At 33.3% G+C, this 15,000-nt stretch overlaps 1 protein-coding gene across 24 annotated transcripts in view; it reads right to left on the bottom strand.

Annotated features, from left to right (window-relative positions):
- The window catches only part of LOC124949247 (serine/threonine-protein kinase MARK2-like), an 80,262-nt gene that overhangs the window by 56,554 nt on the left and 8,708 nt on the right, over positions 1 to 15,000 (bottom strand). The window contains exon 1 of one of the 24 annotated variants that reach the window (XM_047494037.1): positions 6,808 to 7,306. The exons of 21 other annotated variants lie outside the window; for them this stretch is intronic. The gene's annotated coding sequence lies outside the window, so the exon portion shown is untranslated. Of the gene's footprint in view, positions 1 to 5,225; positions 5,915 to 6,807; positions 7,307 to 15,000 lie in introns of those variants that run through there. 2 more of the 24 variants (XM_047494035.1, XM_047494036.1) reach the window with 2 other exon arrangements.

The following is a 15,000-nucleotide window of genomic DNA, read 5'->3' as shown; positions in this document are numbered from 1 at the left end:
TATTATGTTTATAATAATTAGCCCCTCTAATTTACTCTCTTCCTCCTTCCTTCACCTCATCCCCTCCCTCCCTCCTCTCTCTTTCTCTCTCTCTTTTGTCTTTTTCTTTTGGTTTTTCTTTTTTATTTTCCTTTTATTTTCTCTTTTTTACATAATTGATTTAACTAAATGAAAAATTATAATGTATGAATTTTTGTTTAAGTGCCAGGCATGCGCACTTTTCAATGCGTCAAAGAATTACGATAGACATCGACTTGGTAACGCAGGTCAGCGCACTCGATATACCTCTCCTCTGCCCCACCCCTTCCTCCGCTCTCTCACTCTCTCTCTCTCTCTCTCTCTCTCTCTCTCTCTCTCTCTCTCTCTCTCTCTCTCTCTCTCTCTCTCTCTTTATTTCTTTCTTTTGCTCGTGAAGAATGACGAAAAATCAAAGTAATCAAAAGAGAAAATTAACTTCTTACAATATTCGATTCTAGATTATATTACACATACGTATATATAATAATAATAATAATTTATATATATAATGAGAATATAGAAAGAAATGAAGAGAATGTGTGGGATTGTGCTTTCCTTTAAGCAGCGCGATTAGCGTGGAATGTATGCTCGACCATCTGAAACTATCACCGATATGACGTCATACTTCACCATCATCCATGCGAATCTATGCACGATTATGGGTGTTTAAATAACACTCTGGTTATTTGTTACACGTCCTACGATCGAATCTATCTATACGATATAGATCTCTTTATGGCACACACATACACACACAAATATTAATGTATATGTAAGTATGTAATATCTATGTAATAAGGGTTATGTTCGTTTATATATATATATATTCGTGTCGAGCGCATTAGACGTAAAAGTTACTCGATCGATAAAATCCTATCGAAAATAATTTTTGCGTGCCTTTCGTGAGTCGGCCATATTTGCGGAAATATAGTTGCTGCCATTCGTTTACTTATTTACTCGAACTAGCGAAACGTAATTTCCCCGTACATATCTATTCATGATCGATTTCTCATTAAAGAAAATTTAAATACATAAAAAATTGAAAGAGAAATATTAAAAACAAAATAAAAAAAGATAAAGATAAATAAATAAAAGAAATAAAAAAAAAAAAAAAAAAAAAAAAAAAAAAAAAAAAAAAAGAAGAAGAAAGAAACATAAAAAATTTCTATCGCGATAACAAAAGTTTCCAGGCGAGGAAATGGAAATTCTTGGCTACGCGCAAACAAATATGTAAACGACGACAATAAAACGACGACGTATGTGCAAGTTTGGACTACGATTGAGTTCGCGTAACGGGAATGAGACACGTGCATATATATATGTGTGTGTGTGTGTGTATATGTGCATATATATATATATATATATATATATTTACGTCATCGTTCGATATTCGGAAAAATCATAGATCGTCGTCCACCTTTTCTATCGTACAATGGAATTTTCTAAGTGAAACAAAAGGAATGGATTTGCCTGACGTCATTAAATAGACCGATGACGCGCATAAAGAAATAATCATGATAGACTTTATACAAGACGAACTTTCAACCTATTGCTCTTTATAGTGATCCAACGATCTATTTATCCGAACGAAGTAAACGATTTCTATTAATCTATTATTAATATTATTATTCCAAGAGTAAAATATCAACGTACGATAGAATGAAAATTTCTTGCAAAGTAATATGATAATAATCGGTAAGCTCGTATTAAAACTAACTGATAACAAACGAATTATATTACCGGGATTATTTTTCTTATCGTATTACGCATCAATGATCTATAAGTTTGTACGCAACGATTAATTGATCATTAGGTATTATTTTCAATATTATCGATCGTAAAATTCATTTCATCTTTCAATTATTATTATCATTATCATTATCATCATCTTCGTCATCATCATAATCATCATCATCATTATTATTATTATTATTATTATTATTATTATTATTATTATTATTATTATTGTTATTAATATTGCTATTATTATTAGTTACATGATGACGCGTCATGTCTCGATTGATAAAATTGATATTTAATGTAATTTTTCTCTCTGGTCGACTGGGGAAAGAAATATTTCGTGAAAGAATTTTGAAAGGGGTTGTTGAAGGAGAGGGGAAGGGTAAAGGAGGAAAGAAAAATATCGTTCGGAACGAAGTGAAACGGACGTTAACTCGCAAACGAGTAGGTAGATATCCCAAAGGCACTTTTAAAGGATTGAAGGAAGGAAACGAGGAAGGTATGTATGTGCGTGAGCGAACGCGCTGTGTGCCGACTAGCTAGCTAGCTCTCCTTGAACGGAGCTCGGTGGTGCATATCTCCTTCGTCGTCTCTCGTGCGATGCACTCTACCCACGCGAGAATCAATCCGTGGGAAGAAGTAGAAAAGAAGTAAGGAAGGAAGAAAGAAAAAAAAAAAAAAAAAAAAGAAAGAAAGAAAGAAAGAATGAAAGAAGTCTTTCATTCTCGCGTTTGAGGTTTGTAGCGGATATAAAAAAATTTCTGGATACTCGACAATCCTACGAGAAACATTTGATTTTCGATTTTAAAGTACGAAAAATAAAAGAAAAATAACTAACAAATGAAATAAAATGAAAAAGAGAGAGAGAGAGAGAATAAAAAAGAAAAAAAGGAAAATGTAAAGAGAAACGTAAACAAGAAAGATGACGCTTTCGATTTCGTTTATTTTCTTTTCTTTTCTTTTCTTTTCTTTTCTTTTCTCCTCTTTAACGAGTCCAACGAGAGAACCAATTGTCGTATGAGACAGCGCCAAAAATTCATTTCTGTCTTGCCACGTAATACAAAGAAAATGTCGACTTTCCCAAACCGTTCCTCTTAATGGATTTTCTTTATTAACGCGTTTTCGTCTTCTTAGTGCAATGAAATCGAACAATGACAAAGACGACGACGTCGTCGTTTACGTTCGTTGGTTGCCCGCTTGTTGTACCACGTAAACCGCGAAATATTAAACCGCAAGCACACATGGTGTGCGTGCGATCGACTTTCACGAGGACGAGGACGACGGGGACGTGCTGCCATGCAGCTTCCAAGAGATAGATAGAGTTAGAAATAGATAGATAGATAGATAGATAGATAGATAGATAGAGATAGAATCTGGAGCACATCCGCTCCCAACAAGAACGGTAATTATCAATTATTTGCAATTCGGCTTGGTCGAGCGAAGGGAGACGATATCTCTCTCTCCCTCTTCCATACTGGACGCGAATTAAACGTATCATAAATATTTTTGCATCGTATTGCTTTCCAAGGTGTCATCATCCGAGGTCATTATAAATAGTCAGATGATAATAATGAACGATAATATAACGACACAACGATATTATCTCCGTGAGTTAAACGGAATGATCTGCGATGAACTTTCTATAAAATTTTTTTCGACCTTAATCGTTCTAAAGTTTACAATTGACATTGAACATTAGTTATCTTCTTCTTTATAACATAACGAAATATTAATATACTTGTGTAAGTCATGTAAATGTAATACACTTCTCCTCACTCACCGAGTTTACACTTCGTTAAGTATTCACAATAATCAGGATGTTACGTATAAAAAGACAATGAGTATATACATATATATATATATATATAAAAAGACAGAAACAAACCACCAATACACACGTTTGAAGTCGACCTGTCGTTGATATATATATATATATATATATATTTTTTTTTTTTAATTATGTTTTCTCTTCGTCGTAAGGGAAGCAAAAAGAAAAAAAAGGGGAAGAGAAAAAGAGAGAAAAAAAATGCTAATGTTCGCGACAGAAATTTCACTCACGAGCAATGCTACAAAGATTCGTAAGGGTGTTTCTCTCTCTCTCTCTCTCTCCCTAATGTCGTTAAGTTAAACGAATTAGCGGTGGTTCTCCGATACTCCGATGGAAACACGTAACCTTAGACTCCGTTCTAGAAGCTCAAGTATAAACGAGGATTGTACAACGACAACTGTCACGCGCCGTTCAAACGCTCTCGTAACTTTACACTCTTCTCTCATCATATTTCTCTTCTTCCCTCCCACTCACCCTCTCTCCTTCCCTCCCTCTCTGTACGTGTGTTATACGTGTATGTATATTTGTGTATATATATATATATATATATATATATATATATACACAAACACATATACACGTTTTGCGAGTGGGAGGACTACGCGTCTTTGTTAGTGATATTTAATGACTTCAATGTAAACGCGGAGTCTGTCTCTTCGTTACAGCTTTGTTAGAATAATAATGCACATTGTGCTCATTCGAATTCAAATTACCCGCGTTTTCTTTTTCAATCCAATATACGTATCATCATTTTCATGAAATATTTCTACGCACGCACACGTACAAACGAAGAGAAAAATAAAAAAGAAAAAATAAAAAAAATAAAAAAGAAAAAATAAAAAAAATAAAAAAAGAAAAAAGAAAAAATAAAAAAGAAATAATGAGAAAAGATAAGAAAAAAAAGAGTGTACGCGTAATGAGGAGTATCATTTTTTTTTTTTCTTTTTTTTTTTTTTTTTTTGTAGACCGCATATAAAAAGAGAGAAAAAAGAAATAAAAAAAAAAAAGGAAGAAAAAGAAAAGAACAAATGTGTAAGGCGCAAAAGACCACATTTTTCAGTTCTCTCATAGTCAGTAACAATTTACTTCTCTCTGAGGTAAATCCGTGTCTCGACTCCTAGATGTCATAAATTTTGTTTTACGCGACTTGATAACAGCTACAACGCGCCGCCTAATAATCTTAATAGTATTCCAAGAGTCTCTCGCCATTTAACCTGTTGCACGAGAACACGACAGAAATTTTCAAATGCGAAAAAAAAATAAACAAATAAATAAAAAAATAAATAAATAAATAAATAAGAGAAAAGAAAATGAAAACAGAAGAAGAAGAAAAAGAAAAAAAGAATTAACTGAAATCAAGGATGTTTCTGAGTGGCTTGACAAAGGTCGTCCTTAATGTAAAAACATCGTGATATATAGGGTGAACTATTTGTAAAGAACTATCAAATAGAAATTGTTAGAAAATTTTCTGTTCTTTTTGGGATTAAATTATCTTTCATTTCTCTGTCTCTCTGCTCCCTACTTTTTTATTTTTCTTTCTTTTTTAACGCAGAATAATCAAAGGCGATCATGTTATATAGATCACCCTGTATATTGAATGAATATTAAGGCTCGTCACGCTTGCGAATGCTTACGACACCTCTCTCTCTCTCTCTCTCTCTCTCTCTCTCTCTCTCTCTCTCTCTCTCTCTCTCTCTCTCTCTCTCTCTCTCTGTCTTTCAATCGTTAAAATTGATCGAATTGCAAGTCAGAAACAGACTATGAATTATCAGTCAGTCAGTCAGTCAGTCAGTCAGTCAGTTAGTCAGACAAATTAGATTTTCGCGACATCTTTTGCCGTTAAATACGTGCGTGAGACCTCAAGACCGGACGCTAAGTCGATGAATATTCTAAAGTCGAATCAAGGATGATCATCGAGCGCAATAACGGCGCTATTAATCGTCCGTATGTTTCTACCTAAGTACAACGTGCATCGATTCAAAGCAGTTATAATATATTAAAAGTTTATTAAAAACAAATTGACCAAAGCCCACGTCAATTGCAATTATTTTATTTCATCTTCTTTTCTTTTCTTTTCTTTTCTTTCTGTCTTTTATCCTCTTTTTCTTTTCTTTGTTTTTTCTCTCTTTCTGCTTCTTTTTTTATTTCTCTCCCAAACAAAACATTTCAATTGGTTTTATTCGATAAAACATCTCGCGCGATGACAAGTATTTCATCCGCGAAATTTACACATGATAGATCCTGTTTAAATTGAAAACACTCCTATTCTTTTCTTCTTTTTTTTTTTTTTTTTTTCGTGCCTCTACACCTCCCCCGCCCAACTCTCGCGGCATTCCCCCTCCCCCCTCCAGCCCTCATTTGTTTGCCAGATATTGCAACACGACAAAGGAGTTGGAAATTTTCTGCTCGATACATCCATTCGTTCTTTTTTTTTTTTTCTCTTTTTTTTTTTTTTTTTTTTTTTTTTTTTTTTGATAATAATAATAATAATAATAATAGATCATTTAAGCAAAAAGGTAATTATCATAGCTTCTTTATCTTCAATCTTGTTTCTTTTTCTTTTTTTCTCTTTTTTCTTTTTCTTTTTTCCTTTTTTTTTTTTTTTTTTTAATCATCGTCATCACGAATGTTGTATTTCCTTTGTGAGCGATGTTATAACATTGCCATGCGATAATTTAATTTTTTTTCCTTACACACAAGCATTCCCAGTAGGACGAGTTATATCTTGAACATTGGTTAACTCGAAATGAAATTTCGAAATAAAGGACGACAAATAGAATGAGCAAAAAAGAAGATTAAAGAATGTTGATCAACGGCTTCCTCTATATCGGCACAATTCCAAAAGGAAGAAAAATGATGACATCAACATCCCGTAGACATAAAAGATAAAAGTATGAAAACGATAATTTAATAACGTAACACGTTTGACAAGAAAATAAAATAAATAACAACAAAAAAAAAAAAAAAATAAAAAAAAAAATAAAAAAAAAGAAAATAAAAAAAAAAGAATATAATCAAAAATAGATATTCGTCGTATCAGTTTATCGATCAATGTATCGATCGATATATCGCTAGAATCTAGTGAGAATTAAAAGGACAATAAGACTTACGGAAAAGAAAAAAGAGAGAGAGAGAGAGAGAGAGAGAGAGAAAGAATGAAAGCACAAATATTTCATAAAGAAAAAAAAAAGAATATAATCAAAAATAGATATTCGTCGTACCAGTTTATCAATCAATGTACCGATCGATATATCGCTAGGGTCTAGTGAGCACTAGTGAGGACAACAACACTCGCGAGAAAGAAAAAAGAGAGAGTGAGTGAGTGAGAGAAAGAGAGAGAGAGAGAGAGAGAGAAACCACAAATGTTTCAGGAACTAATGTGAATACGTGTATAGTATATGTTGTATATAATTCCGAGGAGATCGAAATGATCGAAGAGAAAATCCGTGGTGGTGTTTAGAGTGTGCGCGCGCGCGCGTGAAAGAGCTAGAGAGCTCTGTTGTGTTGCTCGATCGCGGGCCTCGTGCTAACTGAACTCAACTCGTCGTTTGCTGAGTAACCGTGGCTCACTCCTCGAGAGAGCTCGAGAGCTCGACAGGGACACGCAAACGACGAACACAGCACAGCACAGCACAGTACAGCACAACACAGCACAGCACAGCGCAGCACAGCACAACATAGCACAGCACGATTCTAGCTAAGCGAGCTTCTCTTCGTTACTGAATCTTAACAACGATACGCGTTTCCCATATATATACGTAAATACGTATGTATACATATAAATATATATATATATATATATATATATATATGTGCGTGTGTGTACAGATGTACACGCATAAATATAATATATGTATGGATACGCGTGTTTATTGACTGGCCCTCTCTCTCTCTCTCTCTTTTCTTCTTTTTCTTTATACTTCTTGCCTATATCCATCTCTGTTCCTCTCTTGCTACTAGACGCTTATATTATATCTACATGGATGTATGTATATATGAATATATTCATTTGTGTACATAAATATCTACATCGTGAATTTGGTAAACGAATGTATAGACATATGAGCATGTTTCTCTCTCTCTCTCTCTCTCTCTCTCTCTCTCTCTCTCTCTCTCTCTCTCTCTCTTTCTATATGTATATAATGACTGTATATAAATGACGAAAAAGATTAATCAATCAATCAACATTCTCAAGATGACTTTCGTAAAGTGATATATGTCATAAATTTCCTCTCGATTTATATCTGAACGACAGGTTGTGAATGGAAAAATGCGCTTTGTACGATATCTTTGTTTTCCTACTCGAATAATTTACAAATGAGTAGTTGGAAGAAAAGAAAAAAAAAAAGGAAAGAAAAAGAAGAAAAGAAAGAGTGAAAAGAAAAAGAAGTGCGCTTAACTCAACAAAAAAGCTCCGAAAAAATAGTTAAAAGGATGAGACACGAATCGCGATTGATAGTCGCCGTTGACTAAAACCTCTTCTCTTCTTCCTTCTCATTTTAGTTTTGCCTGTGGGTGGGTTATCTTTATTCGCGAAACGTGCGTATGCTAGTCACGTAAAATGTTCTCTTCGTCTCTTTCTCTCTAGTAAAGCAAAGAGGTAACAAAAGGTGTGCGCGTGCGCGCTTGTTTGTTGCCTGGACGACTGCCGTTGCTGTTGCCGTTGCCGTTGCTGCTTCGAATGCCACCGCCTGAATAGAAATTAAACGGAACAAACCGCGCCTAGATGCATTCGTTGTGCAACGAACGCGTTTAAGAGACGCGTCTCTTGTGGTTCACAAGCAAGAGTCACGAATAACTAAGTGAGGTTGGGGATAAGGGAAGGGAAGGGGAGAAAGGAGGAACGTGGTACCATCAAGTATGAGGATAGATCCATTAGATTAATTGACTTCAGGACCCAACGCGCATGATACGTGGATAGACGAAGCGGAGGGATGAGATGAGGTAAGGTGGGGTAGTGGGCTAGGACGGTGAGGAGAGGAGAAGAGGGGAGGACCTTGACTCGAACCTTATTTTCTTCATCCTTCTTCTCCTCCTCCTCCTCCTCCTCCTCCTCTTCTTTCCGACGGTCTTTTTTTAATTCGAGTTAATTTATTAGATCCGATGCATATTATAAAAAGAATCAGCAAACTTGCGATATGCATTTATTATTAGTTTTTCATCGAACAAATATGATTATCAACGGAGATTAGATTTTCTTCGTTTCATTTTTGTTTTTTCTTTTTTGCCCCCCTCCCCTCCACACCCCACGTATTTTTTCTACTTCTTTTAATATGTTCGATACGAACGATAAACCGTGTAAAAATAGAATGACGAACGAATCATTCGATTCGAGAATGATTATAATAAAATTGGAATAGTAATGATCGAAGATTTGTTATTTTTTTGTTTTAGTTTTGTTCTTTGTATCATTTCGGGAGAAAAAGTTTCCAACGCGAGAAGCCGATCATCGATCGTGGATTTGTTGTTGAAAGGTTTCGGAAGTGGAAAGTATATATGTATGTATGTATGTATGTATGTATATATGTATGTACGTACGTACGCCGCGTGCGCGCGCGTGTGTATATTGCACTTTGCAATCTACGTAGAGAACTTTCTCGCGAAGAGAACGGATGCGTTTTCAATGATGAAAGTAACGATGCATAACGAAAAGAGAAATTTTATGTATATGCACGTAAATAAGATGAAATGTATTTATACATATGCTCGGATATATATATATATATATATAAAGTTTGATCGGAATCATCGATCTATCTTCAAACGTAGTTTAAATTGCTTTTACTCGACATTTAATTCGAAGAGTTTACTAACAAAGCAAGAAAATAAGTACGTGTAAGTAATATTTTCGAGATAATTCGAAAAGAAGACGAAAAAGGAAAAGAAAAGAGAGAGAAAAAGAAAGATCGTTGATCTCTTTCCTAAAAATTTGTATGTTTGACCTTGACACCGATTACGCGCCAACGATGTAGATATATCGCGCAATTTTATTCACGATCTTTACTAATTGTAACGAAACACATATGTCGATTTGCTATCTCATTAAAAAAATAAACTTACATAATAATGTAAACATATGTATACGCAACGTAGATACATATTTATGTGTAACGTGATTCTACGTATGTGTGGTTGTGGAAAAAAAAAAAAAAAAAAAAAAAAAGAAAGTAATGAAGCCGAATATCGAATTTAAAGTCGTCGATTAATCCTCCTTATCTTTCGTTCGAGGTATTTAACTATTTTTAAGCAAGATTCGAAACGAGTTTTGAAGATAAGAGAAATAGAATGTACGATAGGACCACACCCTCGTCAAAATTTATATATCCTTTACAAAATCACTTAGCTCATTTATCCATTTGGATCCATCAACAGTTCGAAAACAGTTTAAGTACTCGGGATAAAAAAAAAAAAAAAAAAAAAAAAAAAGAAAAGAAAAAATGTTTCGCTTTACAAGGAAAAAAAAATATTCTATCGTGAATGGGTTTGTAAGAAGCTAATTGTACGATTGACTCACGTGAATAATCTCTATCGAGAACATTCGCTAATTTCATTCTGATTCCGGATCTTGAAGATGAGTAAGACGAGCGATCGTAGAAACGCGAATGAGTCAGTCGATCATCCACGAAAAAAGAAAAAGAAATAATACAAACCAAAAGAAAAACAAAAATAAAAACAAAATGAGAGATATACAAAAGGACTAATAATAACATTACGTAGATAGCATTTGGACGTCACATCATTAATAAAAAAAAAAAAAAAAAAAAAAATGCGTGCATTGAATGAATCCGAGTTAATGGAATTAAAAAAAAAAAAAAAAAAAAAAAAAAAAAAAAAAAAAAAGATACTTACGTTGACTTTTAACTTCGACAATAAGACTGCACTCGTAAATAATGAATGAAACATTTGTTTCTGATCGTATGATCAATTCAATAAAAATTTTATCACGATAATTTATTAACTTCTACCTTTTTCTTTTTGAATTTATTAATTTCTTTCTTTCTTGATACCGTAACTACTCCAACTAAACGTAACTCGCTCGTCATGTATATGTGTGGGCTGTCATACAAACAAAGTTACATAGCTCGTGTTTGCGCATTCCCTCCCTTCCTCCCTCCAACCCTAACACCCACCCTTGGTCGGTTGGTTGGTTGGTCGGTCGGTCGCTTGCACAGGATAAGTGGATTATACTCTCGGAACACATTAGTCTCTAAGAATAGAATTCGCTAGTATTAGAGTGCGTATCATAGATATAAAGAGCCATAGTATTAGTTCGATGAAGAAAGAAATGTATGATTTAAACGAGTTCTACAAATTATCCGACGATATATCTCTACGAGTTCGATTTGCTCTAATTACTTTTAAACAATTTTTTTTCTATTTTTTTTTTTCTTTTATTCCTTTTTCTTTTTTTTTTTCTGAAATTATTCGTCAAATTACGTTTGTACATAAAAATTTGCATTTTATCGCGAGAATTTAAAATGAGTGAGAGACAGAGAGAGAGAGAGAGAGAGAGAGAGAGAGAAGTACGTAAATCGTACGTTTCGTCTATTTCTTAAATTAAAATCTAGAATAATAATAAAAATAAGAAAAAATAAAAAAAAAAGTGAAAAATCACGAACGTTCTTTATTAAAGTATATTAAAACGACGGTGTAGCGATTCAGAATATTGGCCTTTGACCAAAATCTTGTTAGCACAGATAACCCATGATTTAAAAATATTCCATGAATTACGCGTCTTTATCTTTGACTTTATTATATCGGTTTACGTATGTACATATAAGAGCGCGCGCGCACACAAACATATACACTTTGATTACTTCTCTTGTTTTGCTTTGTGTTCCTTTTGTAAACGCGCTCGTAAATAATAAATAATAAATATTCGATTATTTATGATCTATTAATTATTAATAATAATAATAATAATAATAATAATAATAATAATAATAATAATAATAATAATAATAAATTATATTTAAGAAAAACCATTGGTTACGTTATGCTCGAAATAATTGTTGCTTGGAAATAAAACAAGAGAGATGCGTCTGATATAAAGGGGTGTATTATAAAAAATGGCGTATGTCATCGTTAAAAAAAAAAAAAAAATACTATTGCTTAAATAAAGTCATCTGGCAATAGCAGAGACAATAATATATCAGGAGAAGAAAGGTTCTAAGAAAGACGTAAGATATGAAGGAAGATATAAAATATGAAATAGAAATTAAGGGAAAAAAAAAAAGAAAAGAAAGGGAAAAGAAAAACCAAAAGTAAAAAAAAAAAAAAGAAAAAAGAAAGAAAGAAAGAAAACAAAGAACACGAGCTTGGGAGAAAAAGAATAAGGACAAAACGAACGAAGGTCCGATCTAAGGAATTTAATAATATTAGAGAAAACGGCGAGAACGTGCTTTTGCTTGAATTAATTATACTTACGCGGAATCGCGTGAAAGACGAACCCTTTCCCTGTAAAATTTAGAAATAAAATATTATATATCTCATGGACTAAATTCTAATGTTAAGAGTGTATTGATGAGATTATAATCGTTATTATTAAAGAGATTTTTATCGATGTATTATACAAGTTTGCCCTTCGATTTATCGATTCTCCCCGTAAGCCATCTTAAATCAACATAAGCCTCGGTGAAAGGTGTCCTTGGCATTGCACGACTACGAGAGACAAACGAAGATGGCATCTTTCAGGAAATGCTTTGAAATTTCTAATATACCCTTTCTGTCTTCTATTTGCTCTCTCTCTCTCTCTCTCTCTCTCTCTCTCTCTCTCTCTCTCTCTCTCTTTTTCTCTTTGATCTCTATTATTTCAGTTCTAGGATATATTTCATGCTGTTATGTATGTTATGCTACGAAAAATCGATATTACATGCGTGTGGTTCCCCGTATAAATTCAGGTATATAAATCGTCTTCCTTAATTAACGAATGGAATTATTTTTGCCCAACATTTCTCTTCCAAACAAATAAGGAAAGAAAAAAGAAAAAAAAACCAAAAAAGGAAAAAAAAGAGAAAGAGGGAGGGAACATAAATAATAATACACGGTTGCTATTCAAAGGGTACAAAAAAAAAAAAAAAAAAAAAAAAAAAAAAAAAAAAAAAAAAAAAAAAAAAAAAAAAAAAAGACATAAATAATCAAATAAACTATATAATTTCTTAGGGCATTAATTTCACGTATACAGCAAGTTTCTATTTAAGAGCAAATAATTTACGAGTTCAAGCTCGTCACTTTGGTTGAATTAATTCTACGGCATAGAAAAAAAAAAAAAAAAAAAAAAAAAAAAAGAAAAAAAAAAGAAAGGAGAGAAGATAAAGAGAGATAGAGTTTCGTCTGAGTGGCATTTCCCGAAATTTGTGGTGAGCATACTGATATTCGTCTATCCTGTTATATAAACACAATATATATTTGCATCGTCACGTTTCTCGTCTCAGCTACATGTACATGTGTATGTAAACGTATATTAAGTTTCTCTCTCTCTCCCCTTCCTCCCTCACTCCACGTTTGTTTTTGTGCGTGTATGTATCAGCTGGCGGAAAAATAGAACAACCAATAAGAACGCGAACCATCGCGATATTCAACATGCGAATCAGTGGTGTATTCATAAATAATGATGAAATATGAAGGATAATTGAAATTAATTGCATTTTTTTTTATTTTTATTTTTTTTTTTTTTTTGTTAAGAAGAAAATGAAGAAGTGACAGAGAGAGGGAGAGAAAGAGAGAGAGATGAAAATCAGGGCATTGCATCTATCTTTTTTTATTTTTCTTATTTCTTTTTTTTTTTTTCTTTTTTTTTTTTTTTTGACGTACGTACGCACGCAAGTGTCCGCCTCCAATTTTAGTCGAGCCGCGTCCTAGTTGAGATATGTTTAGAAACGTTATAATCGATGTCGTCTTTTCTCTCCCTCTCTTTCTAACTCCTCCCCCCCCCCCCACATATACACACACAAGCACACTTCCTTTTATCTCTCATTTTTTCCATACACTTTCGTTTTGTCTAGGATAATTCGTTCTAATGAAAAATATAATTATATCTCTAACCGTTTATATCGTCAAAATATCAAAAAATTCACTATCTATCTCAACTATCCTCCATCCCTCTTCCCTCTTGTCTTGTCCCAACCCATCATCATTCCCTTTTTTGCAATATATCAGATATGATATCGTAAAAATATTGCGATCGAAATCGTTATAAGTGCATAATCGAAGAAAAATGTTTTCAATCTCGTTGGGAGGATTCTCCATGTGACGTCACTCTTTCCCAACGTGATCTCACTCGTTTGCTCGCAATCATCTCCCGTCGAGTGGTAGCAAGTACGAGCAGTTATGTAATCGCAAAGTGGAAGAAAAAGAGAGCGAAGAAAGAGAGAGAGAGAGAGAGAGAGAGAGAGAGAGAGAGAGAGAGAGAGAGAGAGAGAGAGAAAGAGAGATCGTGCTCTCGCAAGAAAAGCCTTTTCTACAAACTCGAGTACGAGGCCTTCTTTTCTTAACGAGCTACTACTGCTACAATTACTACTACTATTACTACTACTACTGATGCTGTTTCTAATACTACTACTACTGTTACTGTTGATGCTGCTACTGCTACCGCTATTCTAAATACGATACGATGAATCTCCAGTTCCGTGAATAGTTATTTTCTAGACAGCACGGCTAGTTTCAGAGTAACAAGTGTAACAATGTGTACGCGGGTCAAGATCAAGAATAAATTTGAAATCTTCATTGATACATACATACATATATATATATATATATATATATATATATATATATATATATATATATATCGAATATTATTTTGACGATAAAAATTTTACTTTCTATGAATCTTTCATGAGAAATATGAAATGTAAATTTTTGAGAGAGAGAAAAAAAAAAAAAATATATATATATATATATGTATGTGTGTACGTGTAAAAGATGGATTGAAAAGTTCTTAGGCAATTTTAAAAATAAATTACTTTTCTCTCGAGACTTTTTAGTTCTATTTCTTTTCTCCTTCTTTCTTTCCTTTTTTTTTTTCTTCCTTAGATTGTAAAAAAACCACAAGTTCAACTTGGTGGCAGAAGATAATTATAAATAATTAATCTACGAAAACGTGTCTCTCGAGGAAGAGTTATTTTGATTTTTAAAATCGTTCGAGGAACTATTGAAATCCTTTCTGTCACGTTGAGTTTGTCAATAGAAGCAAAAAAAAAAAAAAAAAAAAAAAAAAAAAAGAAAAAGAAAAAAAAAAAAGAGAAAAGACGTTGGAAAGATCTAACGCTATGATTTATTTTTGTATATCAACGTCGTTCATTCTCGTTCGTTTCTTGTTTGAAAAGACGAGAAATGAGTATAACACGAATCCTTGAACGCGCTTCGTAAACGCATTCGCCAGCGTATTACAAGTGCATACTATATATCGGCGG

The sequence above is a fragment of the Vespa velutina genome, chromosome 5, assembly GCF_912470025.1.
Source record: "Vespa velutina chromosome 5, iVesVel2.1, whole genome shotgun sequence".
In the NCBI taxonomy this organism is placed as follows: Eukaryota; Metazoa; Arthropoda; class Insecta; order Hymenoptera; family Vespidae; genus Vespa; species Vespa velutina.
The sequence above is the reverse complement of the archived record's forward strand: the minus strand, read 5'-3'. Positions and strand labels throughout refer to the sequence as shown.